Source organism: Protopterus annectens, chromosome 3.part1, assembly GCF_019279795.1.
Source record: "Protopterus annectens isolate FY-2018-M chromosome 3.part1, PAN1.0, whole genome shotgun sequence".
NCBI lineage: Eukaryota > Metazoa > Chordata > Ceratodontiformes > Protopteridae > Protopterus > Protopterus annectens.
The window spans coordinates 1,746,845,881-1,746,869,785 of NC_056732.1; positions in this window are offsets into that span (position 1 = coordinate 1,746,845,881).

The following is a 23,905-nucleotide window of genomic DNA, read 5'->3' on the forward strand; positions in this document are numbered from 1 at the left end:
CTCATTATGGCGTTCCTGTTCAGGTGTGTGTGCGTTTCTGATGGGTGTCATCAGCCACGGCTCTAGTGCATAACCTACATCCCCCACTAGGTGTCCATGTGGGATGTCTCCAATGGCAAATGTCTGGTACAGCTGCGTCAAATGCCAGATATGGGAATCATGGTAGCTCCCAGGGCAGCCAGCACACACATTCATTATTATGCCCTGGGCATCACACATGACCTGGCAGTTGACACACCAGCGTAAATAGTCTTACAAGTCTGCCAACAGGCTCCCCACATGCTCAGTCTGCCTTACACGCACGCACACCAGCACAAACAGTCTTACAAGTCTGCCAACAGGCTCCCACATGCTCAGTCTGCCTTACACACGCACACACTGCCCTACTCGCGCTTCATGGTGCGCACACGTGCACATGCATGCCCAGCAAGAAACTTTGGTGTAAGCAACAGTGTACACCTTCCATTTCTTGACTTTCCCATGCTTATGTTGTGGCACTCCTCTTTCCATGATATGTGTCTGACCTCCAATGAACTGCATTTCTTTCTACCATTCCCCCCTGTGATGTCACCTATCTCCTACTCTATTCCTCCCCCTTATGTATCTCTTACACTACTCAGAATGTGCTCATTTGCTATGTGACAGTGGAATTCAGTATCCTAACACTCATTTACATCAGATTGCCTACTAATGCTTAGTTACATGTCTTAGACTCAGCTTCCCCCTTAGCAACCACTAAACGGTGGCCATGTTGTTTTTGGTCTGCTGGTCCCTGCATTGTAAATCCATGTATTGCATAAAACCCACATTTGTGGGTTTATAAACCTCGACACGGCTATTAATAGGACGTGCTGGAGGGATAGATTCATCACCCAAAGACTCCCTATGCTGTGGAATAAAATCCCGGTATATGTGAGGCAGAGCACCTCGCTGGCCTTGTTCAAGAGAAATCTTGACCAATGGATGGGAGATCGCAGATATACCCCAGGGATTACCTCAGTGTCACTGCTCGACAGAGGCACAGCAAAATAATGGGTATAGTTCCCCATACTAAAGGGGTGGCGTAAGCCACAAAACTATGGGCTAGGCTTGTAAATGCCCTCGGGCAGATAGCCTAGTATGAACCTATGAACCTATAACCTTCATTTTTATGTTTTATACAGCGCAGCCCGTTTGCGTGGGGCTGCGCTGCATTTAAACATCGGCGATCGCCAATAAAAAAAATATTTATTTTTCATATTTGCATCTGGGTACCTTACCAATGGCCACATACTTGGCCATTGGCATGCTGCCTGACACATATGCACCCTTTATTTGGAGCTGACATGGCTCCATTGTGGTTTTTGCAGAAACGTACTCAGTTGTCAACTGAGTACATTTCTGCAGCTAAAACGGCTCTTACACGGGCTGCTTTGGGCTTCGTGGATCGCTAATCTACCTCATTTGCATGCCTTTGGGCTGCAAGTAAGATGATTAGCATATCCACGCCCACTCTGTGTAAGAGACGTTTTAGCTGGTCTCTTACACGGACTTTAGGGCTGTTCCTGGATCGCGAAGGCTGCATGGAGTCTTACACTACTCTTAGACTCCGTGCAAGCCTTCGTGAATCCTGCCCATTATCTTACAGTTCTAAATGCAGCCAGAAATAAAAAATCTGCACTAGGAAGCTTCCTGCATTGTCATTGGGGTAAACTAATTGCTGCTCTGGAAGGGTGAAGATTTGAAATTGTTGTAGGACATCTAGAAGCTGCAGCAGATCTTAGCAAGGCTCTGTGTGTGTGTCAGAGAAGTAGATACCAAACAGGAGAGGACCCAGGACTGAACCCTGTGGGACTCCACTAGTGACTAGTCGGCAGTCTGACTTGGAGTCAGCTACTTTCACTGTGGGTTCTATCTGTGAGCCAGTTTGCAACCCACCTAGTGATATAGGGGTTGATGCCTAGCTTAGTGAGTTTTTCTATGATTCCTGAGTGGGGAATGGCATCAAACACCTTGGCCAGATCAAGGCAGGCTGTATGAACCACCTTGCCTTCATCCACAGCTCTGGTGACTGACTCAGAGAAGTCGACCAAGTTGAGCAGGCATGATCTACCTTTCACAAAACCAAACAGTGTGGGATTCAGAGTTTGGAGATTCCCTATATCCATGTTTATTAGGTATATGATGATGCGTTCCATAGCTTTGCATATCAGGCTCATCAGGCTAATGGGGCGATAGTTCCCAGGGTCTGTAGTTGATCCACCTTTGTAGTGAGTCATTCGGTAGGGGCAAGCCTGAGGTGAGGCTGTGATTGAACAGGGCACACAGGTGAGGTGCCAGTTCACTTTTTAGTTCATGCAGAACACAGCCAGGGATATTGTCAGGTCCCATAAAAGCTGTATTCTTGGCCTTGTACAGTGCTGTTTTAACATGTGCAGCAGTAATACTGGGTGACTGGCAATTGACTGGTATTGTGATTGGTCCTTTTGGGGGGAGGGGTAAAGTTGGCACCGAATCTGTTGGCCAGTATACTGACAATATCTGTTGGCTTGGTTTAGGAGGTACCATTGTGCAGTAGCTCAGAGCAAATCTGGGTATTGCCTTGAAGATTCTTTACATAACTATAGAAGGCCTTGTGGCTGTCTTTACTATCTACTGCAATTCTGTTTTCATAGCTAGCTTTAGAGGATTTGATAAGGGATCTCAACTTTTTTGTTGAGGCTGATAAGGGAGTTTTTCCAGTCTTGGGACTTTACCTTATTCTGCATCAGTTTCCTTCTTCTGTTGTAGAGTTTGTTTATGGCAGGGGACCACCAAATTGGCTTTGTTTTTTTGGAGGAGAGTATCTTGGTTCTATTGGGTATGGCGAGATCCATGCATGTGTGTATGTGTTCGTACAGTGCATTGGTGTATGATTCGATAGTCATACAACTATTCTTCATTTGCATAAGTGCCGTGAAGTTAGCCACTTCTGTTTTTAGGAGCCCAAAGTTAGCTTAGTTTTTCATGGTGGTTACCTTTGCGGGGAGGGGTGCGAGGAATGTGGATTTCCAAGGTGATTAGTTTGTGGTCGGGTCTAACCAGTGAGGAGCTGACTATTGGTATAGAGCAACGGTCGCCCATGTTAATAATGACCAGGTCATGGATGTTGCTACCTCTAGTGGGGGTAAGAACGAATTGGTCCAGGGCATTGGAATTAATGAACTTGGCTTGGACACTTGGCTGAGGTTTCAACCCTATAGCTATGCAAAGGTAATCTAAAGTATCCCCAAAGTATGCATCATAGTGCTTAAATTCAAACATGTATTTTTGTTTTTAGTAAGCCTTCATAGGTTCATTGGTTCATAGGTAGGTACTAGGCGATCAGCCTAAGGGCCTAAGTAAGCCTAGCCAACAAGGTTCCCTGACTTTTAATCATTTAAATAATTCATTACAAAGCCCCTTGAATTTGAAAGCGGTAACCATTAATGTGTTCGACAGTTTCCTCACAAAAAAACACTCTGAGCATGTAAAATGCCTACAGTGTCCTAATAAGTTACTGAATCCTAAATTAAATAGATAAATAAGTAGTATATCTATGTGTAAGTAATCCATATATAAAATTAAAATAAAATAGATAGGCTTATTTTTCAAACACTAGCCCCAAATTAAATTTCAAATACTCAAGCGCTTAATCACTGAACTGAGCTGTAGTAACTAAAGCAGCTATGCTGTGTGAAAAGTCTGCTGTCAAAGACTGAACTTTTACATTCTGTCACTTTAAATAATGAACCTTTCTATTTTGTCACTGTAAATAAATTGAACTAAACCTGAGTCTAGCATCTCCAGTGTATTGTAATAATACACTGATGTGTTGCAGCACCCAAAATTTGGCAGTAGTTCAATGCCAAATTACATGATTTTAACTGCCTCATTGCAACTTCCAAGTGCAGCCATCTGAAGTAAACTTCCCTACCAGAAAATCAGAAAATTGTGTTTTTTGACTTTTGCATTTGCCAGCAATGAAGGAACTGTTTAAACATTAATAGACTCAGAAGATGCAATGGACCAACTAGTGGTCCAGTTAGAGAAGTAAGTGACAATGTTTGCAGGTGTGCTGGCCACCCCAAGGACAATTTCACTTTTGAGAAACTCTGCAAATATGGCAACATAGAGGCATACCTTTTTGCTCTTGAAAGGTGCTTCCCTCAAGAAAACTGCATTCAGTTTGACCAAGCCAAGATCTTGTCCTCTCAGTTCATTTCTGGGAAAAAACATGGGCTTTGGATTCAACTGATTCTTTGGATTATCAAAAAAAAAAAAAGAACTGTTAGCCATAGCATGTGTGTCTCCGGAGAAACAAGCAATAAAGTTTCGTAAGTGGACATTAAGTTCAACCAAAACAGTAAGAGGTAATGACAATGATGCATTTCAGTGTTTTTTAAACTTACGGTTAAAACCAGAAGTAAACACTAAAAGTGTAGACATTATAGCAACGTATACATTCAAAAAGGCACTATCATTTGCTTTATGCAAATAGATCTTTTAGAGTTGCCATAAAAATACTTATAAATTGGTTGTGCTAATTCAAAGTCTATTGCCTAGCTAGTGAAGCCGTGTTTAAGGCAGAACAGCCTAAGCTTATAACTAGGAATGTGAAACTGTCCTTGAAAAAAGTTGTCAGCAACTGAAGTACTATAGTTTAGATGTGCTAAGAAGGGTCACATTGTTAAAAATTGTGTTACTAATAATGAATATGCTATGTCTATTTATTTATTTTCTATTGGTTGACTAGGTAGGGAGGTTGTTCTGCTGATCCTTTTCATCCTTGACCCAGGCAGTAGGCGAATATGAAAAACACACGTTTAGTTGTTTACACTCGTGAGTACGATGCATTGGTTAGTTGCACAATTGCAGTAAGGACAACAAATATAACATTTAATACATACTAAATTATAAAACAAGTCTATTTTAGTAGGAATGTGTTTATTTTGTTTAATTTAATTTTACATTTGCTTACCGGTATAGTATGTGCAATGTACAGTACTTACATCAATATTATGTATATACACATTGTTTTTGTAATAGTGACACTTGTTAGGTTTATTATACTTTACAATCTGACATTGAAATTACTAGCAGTTTTGTTATGGTCAGTTATTCTAAAACACAGATTGCTGAACAATGTTCTACAAGTTCAATTCTACTTTTCTGAATTTCAGAAACCATATCATTGACCAGTATGTTTTAGTAAAATCCTTTACAGTTCTGCACTTCAGAAAGGAAACAGCATCAGAGGTTAAATATGATGTAAATCAAGCTGAAACAGCAAAATTCCAAAGCATTTGCATAACGCATATTGTTCATGAATATAAGTAGTTATGAAGACATGTAACAGAATAAGTTAGGGTTAGATGACTAACAAACTGCAGTGGTTTAGTGTTTCTTTTTATTAGATTTTTTTCCATCTCCAATGCACAGATGGCCTAATCATTTCCATGAGGAAAATAAATCATATGTTGTGCAAAACATGTCATTCTCGACAGATCAAGTCGTCATTATAATTATATTATTTTGACAATCTTGCCTTTTTTTCTTGTCTCCCCTTTGTCCACGGTTTTTTGTTCCACATCATGCTTACAGAAAAGCAATGTTATTTTCATGAGAAAGCATTTCTATTTTGTAGCTCATTGACGTTCAGTGATGTTACATTATAAAATGGTAGATAAAATTCAAAATGGAAGCCAGGGAGCCATCTTAAATTCATATAAATCATACATTATTCAGTACTGATGGGTGTTCGTCATTATCCCTGTAAAATGTTCAGTTGTATTCACTGATGAGATACTTGTGCAGAGCTGCTCTGAATTCCTTAATTGTTGAGAGTACCCTAATTTATTTTGGTAGGTGACTCCAAGTTGCAGGACCAAGGTGAGTGAAAGCCCTTTCACCCATTGTATTTTTAAAAAGTGGCCTTCCCAGTGCAATGTATTCTTCTTGACTTCTTTCTAAAAACTAAGATTGCTCCCCAAATTGCAATTTTGATCTTAAAGGTGGACAGTATCATAGTTTTAAAAATTTTAATTGCAAGCAGGTCAACAGGAAAGATGCATTATCATTATTATGCAAACAGTGGAGACCTTTGATAAGTCTGCAGTGTTGTGTGAGGGGTCAGCCAATAAAGTAGGTTTGACGAACTTGTTCTCAAAAGTTTGTATTCTTCTTGTATTGTACGCTGAATGTAGAGATTGAAGGGTGGTCTATATTTAAGGTTAGGTAGGAGAAAAGTTTTCACAATAGCTCTATAGTATTTGTATTTGGTGACATTTGCAATAATGCTGCCTTCTAGGTCATTAAATATGATGCTGGGTAAGTTAGATTTTTTTTTTTGAAAGAGGCAAGCACCATATCATTAACTGTTGTTGGATTTAGCCTAAATTTGTTGTTAGCTGACCACTGGCATAGTTTTATAAAACTGCTTTGAAGATATTCTGGATTGTATGTGATTTATTGCCTTGGAGAAATAATACATCATCTGCATAAAAATGTAAGATCTAGTCCAAGAAGGATGCCAATTATATCATCACTAAAAATATAAAAAAAGAAAAAACAGAAAAGGGCCTATAATGAATCCTTGTGTATCCCTTTTATTGAGGTACAGTCTGTGGAGTATTAATTGAATGCATACATTTGAAAGGTTCCATCCATTAGAAAATCTGTAAAACAAGTTATAGTGGTGCTTCCAAAGTTATGCTTTTTTTCAGTTTGTGCAATGGAGATTGTAGTTGACAGTCTCAAAAGTGTGTGTCATGCCAACAAATACTCTGCTTTCATTTTTACTACAGTAAAGACTATTGGTAGCTGACAGTAGGGCTGTAGAGGTGATAAAGGCATTACAGAAGTTACGTTCATGATCTATAAGCAGGTAATGATGACATTTCTAGCCAGAGCACTGGTAAGAGAAATATACCACTAAAATGTGGTAGAGAGAATAACATAATCAGCATATTGTCATTGCAATGCTACTAAGACAAATTCTCTATATTAACTGATAGGAAATAGAAATGGGACTAAACTATGGTTTGGCTAGGAAGGATAGAAGAACCTGCATGTACTCAGAAACATGTAATTGAATCTTACTAGGAAAAACCCATTTGTTAAGTTAAAGAATGTACCACAAGGACCATAAATTCAAAGCCCATAATGTATGATCTAGCCTCTGTCAGAAGACGTCATTGATTAATGTTATGCAATTATGTGATAGAGACAGAAAGGGATACTATCAGAGCTACAAATTCACTAATCCCCAGTATGGAAGAAAACATTTAGGAGATGCCATATCAGTCCACTAACAGAAAAACTCAAAGATACTGGAACACAGATATAGCGTGACTCCTTTTATTGGACTAGCAGAGGTTTTGCAATTCACTTAGAGTAACTGCAAAACCTATGCTGGTCCAATAAAAGGTATTACATCACGTCTGTGTTCCAGTGTTTTTTGTTTAAGCCCTAGCATGGCATACTTGTTAGTATATTTAGTAAGGTGTGTGGTACAACTTCAGGCAAGAGATGGTTAAGGGTTTTACTTCCTGTTGGTTTTATCTTTTGTGAGGAAAAAAACAATATTTTTTAACATACTGTGGTGGTGGTGCTGCGGTAGCGTTGTCGCCTCACAGTAAGACGTTGTCCTGTTCGATTCTCAGCTAAAGCGTCTTCTGTGTGGAGACATGTGTGAATGGGCGTACCTTCATTGAAAGTTGTGTGCCAGAGCTGGCAACTCGGTACGTAAAAATCTACTGCCAATCATTAGCGGACCGAAGTTCCGCTGTGGCGACCCCTAACCGGGAAAAGCTGAAAGATACAACAACTGTGAAAACCTTTATCACTATGTCCTGGAAGTTTTAATCCAGATTAGAATAGTTTTTTGCAGTCTTCATACTAATGCAGAGACAACAGTGAAGAGTATTGTGGTTTGTTTTGGGGAAGCCACAACAGGAAAGGATCATAGGTTCATAGATTCTAAGATTGTTACTAACCTTATGGTCACAGAGGCATTAAGAAGCTTAGCCAGTACACCATAGTAATAACACAGATATGCTAGTTCCCCTGATTAAAAGCTAATAACTTCATATTCCCAACATAAATTAATGTTTTTTCATCAACTCTAGATTGTTTTTGAAGATGGTTATGGAGTTATTCTGTCTTACAAGCAAAGGTAATCTATTCCAAATATATGGGATGTAATGAGAAAGGAACTCAGCAAGTATGAATTCTGTGTTAGAGTTTAAAATCTTTAGAATGGGCAATTTTGAGAATTTTGGCTTAAGGAAGGTGGAAGAGCCTGAAAGGGCAGGGTCTTTCACCCAGCAGTAAGCTAAACAGAGGGTACCCTTGTTGGTTTATGCGACACACAGCAGAGTAAAATGGCTTTTAACCTATTAGGTTTTGACTCTGTTAGTGTATTTACTTTGACTAAATCAGAAATCATTTTAGTTAAGAATATCTGGGGTCTTTCAAGTTGAGCAAGGTGCATAGATAGGTATATCCCAAAGGAGAGCTGGATCCAGGATAGGCCCGAACAGGGGGAAAAACACAGTAAGATCAAGACTTCCCTAGATGTGGATAAAATAACCCCTACAAGGTACAACTCTACAAGGTAAAAGTGCTTTCTCACTATGGCAGATACAGAGTGGATAAAAGAAAGCTTGTAATCAGCACAGGTAGCCAGTTCTCTGACAACGGGATCTGCCTCCTCAAAGGTGACCTTTGTCTGGCATACAAAGCAATCTCAGGCCCCGTCTTGATGGGACTGTTGCATATCCACAAGTCTAGCTCCACTCGAGCAACCCCGTATGTTTGACCTCAACCTGGTCTGTGATATCAATACAACTTGTTGGCGGGACAGATTTGTGTCCCAAAGACTCCCCCATCTGTGGAATAGACTCCATTTCCAATTCAAGCAGAGTAACTCATTACCCCTTTTTAAGCACAACCTGGATAACTGGATTGGAAACAGAAAATACACTCCTGGGATTCCACCTGTGTCCCTGCTGGACAGGGGGCTGTGGGTGCTGACTTCTCTAAACATGGGCAAAGCTCTTGGCTAGGCTTATAAGGGCCTCAGGGCCAATAGCCTAGTAACCTCCTATGATCCTATGACCTCCTATGTCAATATTTAGGTGAGTGAAGTTCCCGGAGGTAAGAGTCTGTGGTAATTAATACTGATTGCCTCTGTCCAGGAGGGACATGGGTGCCACCCCAGCAGATAGAACATCCAAGCCTAATTTTGGGCACACATATCTGTAGACAGGATGGCATCTACCTGTCAAAGCAAGGGAAAGGAATTTTTGGCACGTATACATTACAATATTCCACTAACATAAGACTGGATTTTGTTTTTCCGGGTCAGAAAATTAACAGCTCAGTGATGACGACATTTGATTTACCCATGCTGGTTGTCACTGTAAGGAGCATTAATAATATTTTTATTGGAAAATTTGCTGCATTCATATAATATTGATTCTAATGTTTGTGAAACATGATTAAATAACTAGAAACCCATTCTGTCAGGGTATAAATGTTTTGCCTGTAACAGACATTCTAATAACAAAAATCAGGTGAAGGTGTTATAATAGGAGTTGATTGTTAAAAAGCCTGTGATTATTATATCTTTGATGATAACATAAATACTATAGAATGTGTAACTGACCATAAAGACAACCCTGTAACAGATTACAATTGTTGGTGCCTACAGACAACCAAAGTCAAGTGTTGAGGCTTTACATTTATTGCATTAAACATGAGAAAGAAATTTGATAATAACTGGGAACTTAACTTTCCCCAAAATAGACTGGAATAATGCTGATTTTACACCATTAGGAAGAAAATTATCTATAGTAGATTTTCAGAAAGAACAACTGATGCAGATTGTACTATGTTAAAGGTTTGCTAGAACATCACAAAAGAAGAGAAAAGATTACAATTTGGGGGCTAAAAAAGGAACATTTTCATGTGAAACCTGTTCACAGTGCAGATATTTAAACAGTAGTAACCTACTGTGTACTAAAATTGAATGATCAAGCTTCATTTGCTCAAGACTCGACTTGCTGATGATCATAGTTCTTCCACAGGAAATCACTGTTGGTGAGTTGTGCCAGAACTGGTTTCTTTTGGGGGGGGGGGCTTTCACCTGATTTTTTGAGGCAGTGTGACCATGGAGTTGGCATATATAAGTTAGAAGGGGGTATGCAGAGCTTTTCCTCCACATCAGGGGGTCAGAGGGACTTGCCCTGCTGCAAAAAACACTTTAAAAAGTGTTTTTCAGCAGGTTGTTTTTGATGAATGCAGTTTGGGGATTCCAATCCTTGGTGTACTCAGTTTCATCCACTCATAGTGGAACTATGCAAATGGTTCCCCATATTTTTTCTGCAACAAATAAGCAGAAAGTGCTGAAAATAAAGGGTCAACAGACACGCAATACAAATGGCATTGTTTATCTGGCAGTATACTCATCATAAGAAAGTCACTATGTTAGAAAAGCTATACAGAAATTAACAGAATGAAGGTACCACCATGTTTATGCTACAAGACTACAGAATGTTAACAGTGCACTAGGTAATCATAGCATGTGTTCTAAGTTTAAGAAATCTACTTTTTTGGTCAAAGGAAAAGTAAGTCTTGATAGTCATGGAAGTGATTTGGGTAGTTTATTAGAGTAAGAAACTTTTACTGGCAATTCAATTTGTTGTCCAATATTTCAATATAAATGATGTCCAGTATGAATGATGTTTAATGTACTGAAAGTGTTTTGAATTTACATCCTCTTATATAGAGATGGTGAAGTGGAAATTTGGCTGTTTTGAAATTTAGCTTGTGATTAGTTGATATTAGCATTTGATGTGTTAAATATTTAAATTGTGTTTTTAGACACAGTTTGCATTTCTAATGATGATCCACAAATAAAAAGCAACAAAAGTGCTAAAATATTAAAATGCATGCCAAGTACATATTTTTTATTAATGTATGGATTTTTAGTACAGTAAAAATGCAGCTAGTTTGATATTTTCCCAAGGTAGGACAAGAGACTAAATTTGCCATTCCACCAGGTGAACAACAGTCATTGTCCTTGAATCTTAAACAGTGGTAGAAGGGAAAATGAGTAAACCACATTAATTAATTAATTTACTTATTTGACATTTGTTGGTCAGGTTAGTCTCTCTGGGCAATAGCCTTTTTTCAGCAGAGATCTCAGGAGAAAAACTCCAATAGAAAAAACAAAAACAATGGTAAATAAACATGGAAACATATACAAATGAGCAAATTGTATCTAGACTATGTCTACATAGTACAAAGTTCAAAAATTTCAGAGAAAGCATACAAATAACATTCAAAATGAATGTACAATATATACAACACAATAGAGTATAGTCAGTTTTGTACATATCATAATACAGGAAATATCATAAGAGTGAGAACTATAGGAGAAGCAGAGGATTCAAAGGCACACAATATATACAGGGGGTTGAAACCCATGTAAAATACCAGTGGCCAGACAACAGTTTAGGAAGCTGAGATTACAAACAGATAACTGTTATCATGGGAGAGATAGTGGCAAAGTTGTAAGGAGAGAAGATATCTTGAGATGACACAAAGAGGAAGAATATTATAGAAGAATGGAGGTTATGTTAAGTAGGGTCCTTACATAGACAGGAACAAGAGTTATAGAGGTTTTCCTTCAGGATTATTTTAAAGGAGTTAGGGTTAGTGATACATCTGACACTTAAAGGTTGTTTATTCCAGGCATTAGCTATGCAGTAACTGTAAATGAGTTTACCGATATTTTTATTAGGCTTATAGAATTGCAATAGATTCTGTTGAGTGCTACAAAGAGCATGGTTAGGAGTGCAAGGTTGGATTAGAGTGGAGAGAGAGGGGCATGAAAAGGGGTCATGAAGGATAAAGTGTGTCATGAGAAGCTGGGGAAGTAAAATGTGGTGATGAAATTCCAGCCACTGTATTCTTTTTAGAACAATGCAGTGGTGGGTACAACAAGATTGGTTGGCGACAAAAGCCAGGACAGAAGATTGTGTTGGAGATTTTTGAAAATTGGGGCTGCATAAAGAAGTGTTGAAGTAGGAAAGCTTGTGCAAGGGATAGTCTTGAAACATATGTGAGGAATTGTTTATGCCTGTATAGCAGGCACAGCTTTTGATGTTTTTTAATACAATGCTGAGTGTGGAGATTGAACTTTAGTTGGCCATCGATAAGAACACCTAGAAGTTTAATATGAGGTTCAGTGGAGGTGGTTGTGTTGTTGAAGGAGGAGACAGTAAAGGTGGCTTTGTGATGTTGGAGAGTTGTAGGGAAGAACAGGAGAAGTTTGGTTTTCTTTGGGTTAAGTAGTAGTTGGTTGGAAGTAAGCCATTTTTTGACTGCATGAATGGACTCGGGTGAGGGTATGGAGATGAGTGATGTCAGAACAGGAGATGAATGGAGAGTCATCAGCATATTGGACAATGGTAGAGAGTGGACAAGAGGAGTGGACATCATTGATAAAGATGTTAAAAAGTAGGGGGTCCAAGGATAGAACCTTGATGCACCCCTGTTTGAACGGGTAGGAAAGGAGAGAAAATGGATTGCCATTTTACTGCCTGGAATCTATTGGAGAGGTAACTTGAGAACCAGGATAACATGGAGTTGGAGAGATTTACTGAAGTTAGTTTAGACAGAAGTAATCTATGGGATATGGTGTTAAAGGCTTTAGAGAGATTGAAAATAAGCATGAGACTAAATTATTGTTGTTACGAGAATTTGCAGTAGTATCTATGAAGGATGTCAGAGCAGTAGCAGTAAAATATTTTGTCTGGAAACCATGCAGTGGGGGTGTGAGAAGATTTTCTTGCAGAAGGGGGTCAAGAAGCTATTTATGGATGCATTTTTCTAGAATTTTAGACAGAGGAGCTAAGATAGCAATTGGCCTGAATTTAGAGGGATCAGTTGAGTTGCCACCTTTATGCAAAGGAATGATGTTGAATTTTTTCCATATGTTAGGTATAGTGTTTACTTTAATGGGCCTATTGAGCAAGTTGGAGATAGGGAAAGTGATGGAGCTGGCAGAAACATTTAAGAATTCTGGAGGAAAATGGAGAGCAAATTTTAAGTTTGCTCGGATGTTATTTAATATAGGATGTGGGGATGGGTTTAAAAGAAAATATTGGTAATAGAGTAGGTGTGCAGGGTGAGGGTTGAGTGATATTGTCATTCTTGGTGAGGCTGTGGATAGTGTCAATGAAGAAGGTATTTAGGAAGGTAGTGATGTCATTGGCAGAGCTAGTAGGCCAGGGTTTAGGGGATGATGGGCTCCCAGGATGTAGTAGCTTGTTAACTGAGTGCCATAATATTAATAATTACTACAAGCACATAGCACAAAGGAAGAATGCAATGTGCAGAATATAGACTATCTCCTGTAGTCCAGGGTTTGATTACCTCAGTCTCTATTTCCCCTACTGTGTGAGTCTGAGAAAGTCACATAACCAGACAGCACTCAGAGGCAATTGGGATACTGGGCCAGACTCCTTGATAGTCTCATGGACTATATGCCTAATAACTACTAATGATTATGAAGCCTCATTTTGTAGGAATGAAAGAGGGAAAATCCACTACTTGACCTCTGCAGTTAGTGGGAAACATAAGGGATTGCTAATCACCTTCCAGCAGAAAGCCGATTTTGAACAAGCATTTCTTTAGTGCTGAACATTGCCTTGCACTGGCACTGTCCAACAATAACAGTGATTAAAGATTTTTATAACAGAAACACATGAGACATGGCAGGGCAGATGTTAAGTATAAATTGTAAAACATATACTGATAGAAATGAACAAGGTAAGACAGTTCTCCTGTATTGCATTCAAAATGTCATGTTCCATAAAGTTTATTGTTGATGAGCAAAAACATTTTCAAGTGCTTTCCAGTCTTTTTAAACCCCTGTCAATCCATAGCATTAATTGTGCTTCCTGAGAAATTTATCCATTGAAGAGTGCATCATATTAGACATAGAACACCTGCTGAGGTGGTATTAACATGGTATTTTCATAAACATTACTGCTGTCTAAAAACAATGTTTTGACAGTCCCTATGTATAGAGGGACTGAAACATCATTGCTTTGCCATTTACGTTTTTTTCACTACAGTAGCACTGCCTTTCTGTTTCAGTTTTATCTTACAGACATTACCCCGGATTCACGAATCCTCCTGTAAGACTTAATAAGTCTTACTTGGAGGCTGCAGTTGAACGGTATGACGTCAGCATGCCATGAATATTCATGAGGGCATGCTGACTCAACTGTAAGTCTTACACGGACTGGGTAGGAAAGCAGGGGGCATGTCCGACTGCCGAGCAGTCTAAACGGCCACGCCCCTGCAAGGTTTGTAAAAGGAAAATGAAAGTACACAAGAGCAAGTCCGCTCAAATGTCCTTGCACCCAACACCACACTCCCTGACATTGTAAACCCCCATCACAGTTATGAAAAGTAAAAAATTAATTTTATTTATTTTTTTAAATTCCCGAAATAGCTGCCCGTATTTGCGCGTGTGTGTGCGGGTGTGCCCATTGCTTAGCTGTAGTTAGCAATTCCAACATGGAAGAGCATAATAAAGAATGTTTATGCAAATCACACCAAATAGCAATAGTGTAATGGTAGAGCGTTCACACAAAGAAGAGGCATTCACTGTTCGAGCCCCACCACTCCCCTTCTTATTTATGTTTTAAATCAGTACATGGAATAATACCTGACACATATGATTAAAATATCAGTAAAAAGCAGTGAAATGGCCAATGTATCAGTGAACAAAATATTACATTTTTAAAGGATCCTGATACATAATTGCTTGCAGTTAAGCAGTGCTTTACCCAGCACAATAGAGTTGCCCATAGTTTAATAGCGCTTTACCCAGTGCAATAGAGTTGTCCATAGTCTAATAGCGCTTTACCCAGTGCAATAGAGTTGCCCAAAGTTTAAGAGCACTGTACCCTGCGCAGTAGAGGTGCCCCTAGCTAAATAGCACTTTACCCAGCGCAATCAGTTTGCGCGGTGGTGTGCGCCACGCCAAACAGTGCACCGTAGGGCAACGTGGAGCAACGTAGAGCAAAGTTGATTAAATGCAGCCACACCCCCTAGCCTGTCTGGAAAGTATGAAAATAAAATGAATGACAAGGTTCGAACCGAGGACTCTGTGCATCATAATCAAATCACAGAACCACTAAGCCATAACAACTTAGGAAAAACAGCCACTGTCAACATACATATACTTAGTAATGGTAGATTAACCATTACTAAGCAGGTCTGCAGTCAGCCGAGAATTTTCAAAAACGGCCAATCACAAAAAAGTGTGGGAAATGCGGTATATTTAAGCCCCATAGGCGAGAATACTCACCATAATTGATTGTAGCTCACATCTGCAGTTAGAATGGCTGGTGCAGGAGAGGGTACATGCTTCCGAGTGCAATGTTGGGGCATCGAGGAGTCGAAATACATGGTTTGGCTCCTTGTCCACCGTCATGAGTCAAGACTCCTGCAGGGCCAGTTCCAAGGGACGGAGTACAAGGCAGAGGCCTGGAACCGGTTAGCTCATGACCTCTCCAGTGTCACAGGCATTCCTTGGACTGGTGAGCAGGTCCATCACCACCATGCAGACCTGAAGAGATGGAAGCAGGACCGCCTGAAGCAATGGATACAGGAGGCTCGTGGGATGCAGGATGCCCCACAACTGAGTAGGTAGCCATGGAATGCAATATGTAGGAATTGATAATTGATTCTGTATAACGGATAGGTATGTCTCAATATCACTTAATTTACTTTACATCTGTAGGTGACTGTGCTGCGAATCAGCAAGCCTATGCAGATAGGCTGCTGAGGCTGCGCCACCAGACAGGTTAGTGATTATTCTGCATGTATTGTTATATAAAATAGGGGAGAGAGCATGAAATAAAGTGTTGTAGTCCAGTAATACAGCCATAAATGGCCTGAATAACTCCTCTGCATGTACTGTCAGATAAAAAAGTCAGAGAGCCATAAAAAGAGTGTAGTAACCCATTAAGAAAGGTAACATATGTCCGGAATAATACCTCTGTAGGTACTGTCATATAAAATAAGTGAGTGAGCCTGAAAAAGAGTGTTCTAACCTATTAATAAAGGTATAATATGTCTTGAATATGTCTTCCATATGTACCGTTATAACAAATAAAGGAGTGAGCCTGTGGAAAAGTGTGTAATGTCATTAATAAAGGCCTAAAACCCAGAATGTGTCTGTGTCACTTAGTCTGAAATGTCGTTGTACCCTTGCATTATACAAATAGTACTGTTTTTAAAAGTGCTGGCAGCCTAGAGTTGTGCAGTCCCATATAAAGTGGGTTATGGAAGTGCTAGTAGCTGTGAAGCATATATACAGTCCTGAACAGTCAGTTACTGGCTGGCTTGCATAAGTAAATCTGGCACATGAGCAGCATGTTAATTTGTTCCCCAGAAATGTGAGTGTGTGTCAAGAAATGCAGGGTTCTGTACAAATAGAAGTGAAAATGTCATGTGAAAACATCCAGATATGTAGATAAAGAAATATAAATGCAATCAAGAAATATGTAGCAGTAACATCTGCATCTTGGACAGTTAGTATATCAGATATAGGTCAGGCATATATTGAACTAGCCAAACCCATTACACAACCTAATGCATGGTGGCAAGTGTAATAATCCATGTAGGGGATATACACCTGCAGTCACTAGGAATGTAGTGTAGACTAAAAGTAATTATAAGATGTTAATCAAGGTTTTTTCTATACCCTACTGTGTGTGCATAAACCATGCAATTCCACACCTCAGTGGGTATGTGTAATCTTAAATATTTGTTGGGACATATGTCCTATTGTTCTATAAATATTTGCATTCACGTTGATGCATGTGCCCTGTTCAAACCCCACAAGCATGGTGGCCTGTTGCTACCAAATATCCCTGCATGCTGTTGGAATATCCACTGTCGTTCAATATATGCATGTGTTATGCTTGTTGTTCAACTGTTGGAACCTTGGTGTGTTGGGTTAATGGGAATATTACTGCATGCTGTTACAACTAATTTGGAATGCTGTTGTTTATGTTGTAATTAAACACACCTAATCACAGAATGTATGGGAAGGCCGGTCCCAGCAGACCCACCTGTCCCTCCTCAGCTGGCAAGTGCACCTGGCACCAGCAGGTCCGGTGCCCAGCCCAGGCTCCCCTCCTCCATTGGTCCTGTGCCACCTTTGGGTGGAAGCACTGCAGGGGATGGGGCTCATCCCCCCCCCCCGTGCAAGCGTGGGCAGAGAAGGGCCACCTGTCACCCTTCGAAGGGTCCAGGCGGTGGTGCATAGGGAGATCCAGCGTTCAGTCACTGATCCCCTACGCCAGCTTGAGGTGAGAGTGGCGCATCTCACGGGTGAGCCTGCCCATCCTACACAGCCCCCAGCACAGCCACCCTCAGGGCTGTGAAGGTGCATTGGTGACTGCCCATGGGTGGGGATCTCAGTTCCACTGTTACCATCTGTGGGCTCATGGGCTTGCGATTTCCAAACATCCATCCCCACCAATTGTGTTCACCCACCCCATGTGTCATACACCGCCCCTGTATGCATCTTGTCTGTCTTGTCTGTTTACCTCCCCAACCTACCTCCCCGAACATACCTACTTCCTCTACCTCATTTTCCACTCTCATCTGAAAAAAAAAAAAAAGGGCAATCTGTACCCACAAAAAAAATATGCCCCATACATAGCTGCCCATTTCGTACACATGTCCACTGGACATGTAAACTGATAATTATAATTGGCAATACAACATACTTTGTTGTCCTCACCCCTCTCCCAGGGGTGGAAGGTTTCAAATTTCACTCCAAATTTATTGCATATGCACAGCTATTGCTGGTAAAGAAATGGGCAGCTATGGACCTTCCCTACACCCGTCCTGCACATCCCGAGCTTGTTTACCTACTGTCTGTTCCTCTTTGTGCCCCCTTTTTCACCACTTTCCTATCTCCCCATTTTCTTTTCTTTAAAAGAAATTAGTGTGGGGGTTAGTGGGAGTAAGCACTTTTAAGTGGTAGTAAGCGGGTTTAAGCAAGTGTGCGCATGTGTGCGCTTAGCTAAGCATCGCTAAGCATTGCGCAAACCCACACAAACCCACTTACAACTGCTTAAAGGTGCCTTAGTCACTCTATGGAAGGGCCCTTGTTCTGCTCAGCAGCAAAAGAAAATACCTCTGCCAGTCTCAAACCCCAGACCATTGACACAATAGACTGCATGAATTACCACTAAGCCACAGCAGATATACAAATAACTTGGTGCTGACATAAATATATCATGCATTACAATGAGGGAATGTAAATGGAAATTAGGAATGGTATAACACAAATCCTGTTCTGTGGGTCTTTACCAGCAGTTGTTGTGGAATTGCATGACATGACTGTGAAAAGAGAACCAGCCATCCAAGCAGGGAATAATGTAACAGTAGCACCTTACAAACACCACACAGTATCAGACCAGGATAAATACTGGCAAAGTTGATTAGGGCAGAGGGCCAGACACCCCAACTGTGACTGCTTTACAGAGATGTCCCTGATTTGTAAACAAATGTTAGCTGTGCCCCACTGAATCACACTGGAAAGTACTAACTTTAGGCAGACAAGTGTGGAATCACACGTAATGAATAATATCAATAGGTGAGAGTAGACACTGCTTGCACATCAGAAAAGGTGTAGGTATACATATGCTCTGATTCCCAAGAAAGTCTCAACTGCAGTATGTCTGTAATATATTGCAGGTGTATCTAACGTATATGTACCTTTTACTGAGGCCATTCAAATACATACCTAAGAGTATCTGAGACCTGGCAGAGGCAGAAACACATGGGCATATCAGCATTACTGCTGCTACACACTCTGCAAGTAGCTTTGGAAGGAGTTCCACAAGCATGCCCTTATGTAGGAGTACAACACAGAAATATCACAGGATGTAGCCATGTACTGCTAACAACCAACTGTGACAATGCCAATGTGCCAGTGCTGAAAAGACTGGTGTGGTGCACAGACAAAGTATAATAGGCTAACCTCTAGCTACCATCTGGATATGTCCACAGGTGGGAGCTACGCAGACAGACTACTTGCCTTGATAGACTAACAGGTACACAGCAATCCTGTATGTTCAGCAAGATAAACCTCACATGATAATAAAAAATGCTTTTTGCAGTTCTGCACCCCTACCGAAAGGTACAACATACATGTGTATTCAGGCAAAAACCAGGGTGTAGGTAGGCATACTCAGTACTGAAATATGTCCAGTTGTGTTGAGCAGCCTGTGCTAATTGCAACACAAACAAACCACAAACTGTTCAGAGGTGAGTAACGTAATAATTACAGCATAGCAGTTCACAGACACTGCATGTGCCACAGGAATACAGTGCACTAACCACATTTGTATGGCAGTTAAATGTCTAATTCAGAAAGAAAGTACATACTCCCATGTATCCCGTGTTAGCATTTGGAGGGGTGAGTACATGTCTACACTGAGAAGTTTGTACTGGAAGCAGCAACATTCAGGTTTGAGTACAACATGCATATCACTGGCTACAACCCTAGCTTCAGATAAGAGACATATACCAACATTCTGACTGACACAACAGTGTCCAGAGCAAACAAGCATGGGCCCCACCTTGGAAAGCTGAAAGGGCTATGCCTACCTAACCTAGCATTTTATAGCAGTGGGCTGCAATCACAGTGAGTAATGCAATCAGCACACAGCAGGCTGCATGCAATTACTGAATGGTGGGCAGAAATTGGTGCAGAGGCTGTCACATGCACAAGTGAAGATACCTAGAAAAGCAGGCTGTACCTGCTGTCCACACATGCAATAATATCACTGCAGGTACAGGGAGATAGAGAGCAAGAGCAAGAGAGAGAGACACAGACAGAGACAAAGACAACAGAGAGAGAAACCGAGACAGAAACAGAAACAGAGGGAGAAAACCCAAAACAAACAACCAACCAAAAAAAAAAAAAAAAAAACCTACAAAACTGTAACAGACGGAGCAGGGAAATACAAAGGTAAGGTATGTAACTCATATGTATGTGTTGGCATGTAGTAGATGTTCCTGAAGAGTACTCTACACACTGCAAATCATCCATGTGTGGCAGCAGTATCTATCAATCTGTATCTGCATATGTGCATAAGGCAAGGGACATACTGCAACTGTTAGTGAAGGGTGGACAGATATCTTTTGTTGAAGGTTATGTGTCTATATCTATGTAAGTCATAGTGTGTGGCATAGAAAACAGCATGCAGTGCTGATATATGTCATGTGCTAGTTAAACGCTGTGGGACTGATTTGTCAGATCTGCTGTGTTACAACCAGTGAGGCCTGCTAAAGCTACATGGGCCAAGGACACCCACATGCATTCTGCACAACACTGTGCAATATAATCACATAACTGTACATCCCACAACTGTCGCATAACTGATATCCCCACCATGAAAGGTGGACTGTACATATGCCTATATGTACATCTATGTGTACAGCAATGGATGTGTACATGTATGTGTATAGATATATATATATATATATATATATATATATATATATATATATATATATATATATATATATATATATATATATATATATATATATATATACATATAGAGAGAGAGAGAGACATGGGGCCATATGTACTGCAACAGGTGTGTGGTGACCAAGGCATGGACTGTAGACAAGTGTTGATACTGCAGTGCCATTCCTCCTTTCCAAAACACTGTGCCCATTAACTACCACATAGGTAGAGATCTACCCAACACCAAAGGTGTGATAAGGGAACATGGGACACAGGTGGACAGTAGCCACCGCTTTGATAAAGACAGTATTTTGTTTTGGATTTTTTACATTTCATATGTATATGAGTTTATTTTGGTGATTACTATTAATATAATCATTGGTTACTATTTAAGATATGTTTACATATGTAGTTAATACTTATTTCTGTCATGTGCCTTTAAATGTCTCTGTATATAACACCATGATGTTGGGAGCTGCCTAATTAATTATTTAACATTTGCTTCTTAGAACTGAAGAAGGCTTTGTACAGCCGAAACCGGTTTGCTTGCTTGCTAGCCATTATTTATGGCTTTCCTTTCTACAATAAATTAATTTTGCTGCGTTACCAAAGTGCTGGTCCGTTTTTGGATTTACCCTTTTGTATTGCATACTGGCCACACAGAGGTGACCTCTGCCAGACATACAGAGGTATGTCACACCCATAGCTAGGTGACAACCACCATGGCAACATATCACAATCCCTCCGGGATACACGCTGTAGGGCCCTAAACCTCGTCAGCTCACTAAACAAAAAACAAAAAAAAATCCTTGTTTTCCCGCCTCTCCTCGACTAGTTTAGACCAGTATACAGGCTTTGCTGTATTCTGGGCTGTGGTGTAGTTCCTGTGTTGTCCATTGCCTTACTTGGATAGAAGGAAGTTTCTTTGCTCACCAGTAGGAGTGGGGAGCCTTGAGCAGCCTATCTGTCCCTGAAGGAGTGACCTCAGCACAAGAGCTTGTAGTAATTGGTTGTTTTGGACCATTTCCAGCTCTTTTGAAGTTCCCTGTTTAAAATCCATGTTTGTGCGATTGTGCGCATAGCGCAGCACCGGTTAAACAAGGTTAAACTTTTTCTGGCTCCGCCGAGTCTGCTCTTCAAATTTTCCCTTAAGTAAGCTCTACTCTTAGAATTATCAGTCTACTCGCTATATTATAAGCCTAGCACTTGTTCTCAAAACCTCTCTTCTAAGTAAGCACTCTCAAACCAAAGTAAGCGCTACATCCACCTACCACCCCTGTGAATACCCACTTTCCTTAAAGGCACAGCACTCCCTTATACTATTCTAGCATGTCGAGTGGTGGATCACTGGCATCCTCTCCGGTTCAGCTGGTTAATCTGGGAATCTTGAGACAATGCTACAATTGTCTCATGTACACAGACAACCCTCTCCTCCTCCCAACAAACACAAATACATGTGAGAGATGCAACTATATAGCCAAACTGGAGGCTGAACTCTCTCAACTCAGGACTGGCAAGACCAGACAGGAGGAGAAGGAAACCACAACCACAGCAAACTCAGTCCCACATAGACCTACCACAATTGCAATCCAAACACATAATAACACAAAAACATACTTGGAGGCTCTAATAAAAAACTTACCAAAACAACAGAGGCTCCCAAAGCAGACACCCAAAAATCCACCACCTCAAAACATAACACATGAAACACATACTTCAATAAAGCAGTGTGTCAAACAATAATAGCCCTTAAGGCCAAACACCATGCCTGATACACTAGTAATTGGTGACTCTATAGTCAGACACACTGACGTTCTGCTTACCAGGCTGAACAAGGAGAGGGTAATGGTGAGCTGCCTGTCGGGAGCTAGGACCCACCACATAACACATGCACTCAGGTCACTCCAAAGCAAGTACAAATATGACTCTGTCATTGTCCATGCCGGCGTTAATAACCTGAGACGTACCTCCCTGGACTACATGAAAAGAGACATAGAGGAGCTCTCTGATTATGTAGCCCAGGCTGGTATGACCCAGACCCTGAGCAGCATCTTGCCCTCACCAAGAATGATGCCACAATACAAGGACAAGATGATCAGCTTTAATAATTGGCTCAATTACTGGTGTCATTCTAGGGGGATCCAATGTCTGTCTGCTTGGGATGACATGCTGGAAAAGCCACGCTGCCTCACAAGGGACAGCTTGCACCTGTCACCACTGGGCTTCCGGATATTGGCTAAGGCTCTTGCCTACCCCATAGTGCATTTTTTAGGCAAGGCTCAAAAGACAAACCCACCTCCTTAGAAAACAAAAATAGAAAAAAATGAAGGGTAATGCTGCTCAACGCCAGAAGTCTAAATCTCAAGATGCAGGCTCTCGAAGAACTCCTCAGTATGGAGAGCATCAATGTCTGTGCAGTAACTGAAACCTGGTTCAAGGCTCCTGAGAGCACCCCAGCTCTACCAGGCTATACCTCGTATCATGCATTTCGGCCCCAGAACTCGGGCCGAACCACAAGGGGAGGGGGAGTGTCCATATTCATCAAGGACACCCACACCTCCAGGTTAGTGGCAACACATGAAGCATCAGAGACCATCCAAGTGCTACTAACCATAGGCAAAACTGCTATACAACTGGTAGCATGTTACAGACCACCCTCCCAATCTCAGGAACCCCATTCAACCTTCCTGAAGACATTGGAGGATATGAATGTCTCACCTAATACCATCATATTTGGAGACTTCAACTACCCTAACATAGACTGGGTGCATTATTCTAGCCCTAACACCCTAGCCCAAAGGTTCCTGGAATTCATTAACTCGAATGCAATGGAACAGCTAAGAAAATATACTAGACCTGATCATCACAAACATGGGGACAAAATGCTCCACACCGGAAGTATACCCCTCACTAGTGAGATCTGACCACAAACTAATCACCCGGGATATTCATATCCCACCTCCACCCCCAGCACAAAAGACTACAGTGAGAAACTTCTCAAAGGCCGACTTTACACTTCTCAAGACTGAGATGGTATCCTTTAAGCCCCCTGGGCCAGAGGAAACCACATCCCACAATGCTGAATCCTTCACAAATGCTTTCTACGGACATCTCCAAGAATGCATGGATCATGCAATCCCAAATAAAACCAAGACCCTCTCCACCAAGGGCAGGCGTGCTGTCTGGTGGACTCCAGCCATAAGCAAACTGTATAACAAAAGAAGGAAGCTACTGCAAGACAGAGCAAAATCCCATAAAGGGAAGGCATCTCTGACCACCACTAGCAAAAAACTACGTTCACTCATAAAAACATCCAAGGCC